The sequence below is a fragment of the Aristolochia californica genome, unplaced genomic scaffold (genome assembly GCF_029961685.1).
Source record: "Aristolochia californica isolate CCGP_79_NKW_82.1479 unplaced genomic scaffold, dmAriCali1.0.hap1 SCAF_5, whole genome shotgun sequence".
NCBI lineage: Eukaryota > Viridiplantae > Streptophyta > Magnoliopsida > Piperales > Aristolochiaceae > Aristolochia > Aristolochia californica.
Window position 1 is genome coordinate 8,672,703 of NW_027182214.1, and position 961 is coordinate 8,673,663.

Consider the following 961-nt stretch of genomic DNA (forward strand, 5'->3'; position numbering starts at 1 on the left):
GAGGCTTCACACAGGGTTTCACAGATAATAGGGTAACAAGGCGGGTATTATCTAATCTTTTCTATTTTTCATCTGAATTTAAATATCGATAATCGCACAATAGTTTGGAGGTTATGGGGGGGGGGAGTCTCTCGTGTGAGTCTCCTCTTCTTCAGTCTTCCGGTAATATCGATACTGATATCCATGTTCCTCCTCTTCTTCTTATTTTTCAGTGATATGAGGTTGAAGGTGATAATGTATTATTCCTCTTCTTCAGAGTTTTTTTCTCATCATCTGCCTCCTTATCCATCTTTTCTCTCTCAGGTAAGGTTCATATATGTTTTCTTCATTTATATCTAGAAAAGATCATGTTGGATATTTTCTTAGGAGAAAGATCAGCCAACGAGGCTATGTAATCCCGAATTTAAAATTGAATTGCAGCTGATCAAGAAAAGACAAAAAGTTAAGAGGAAAAATACCCCCAAAACAGTGTGTTTTTTGTGTTGTGTTCTTATATGTTAAAACATATATATGCAAGCACCATGTATCTGCAGTTGTGGCAATGACATCTCTAATGGTTGTATTATTTTAATCTGAGTCACACTTGATGTGGCAATGACATCTTTAATGGTTGTATTATTTTAATGTGATTACTCATAGGTCTTGTTAGTCCGTAGGAAATGTTGAGGGTAAAAGGAACTTGAAACCCGTTAATATACAAGAAAAGTTGAAGGTGAAAGTGAATTGCTTTTCAATTGCAATGTTGTAAAGATGAAATGTGTCAAATAGTACAAGTAATGTTCTTACCAAAGTGAAATCAAGTTGATACAAGATAGAATCTAATGGGGACTCTTCATATTGATAAAGTGAAATTAAGTTGATACAAGATAGAATCTAATGGGGATTCTTCATATTGATAAAGTGAAACATAAAGACATGTTTGTTTCTCTATTTAAGATTTTTATTTAAGTAGTACGAAGAC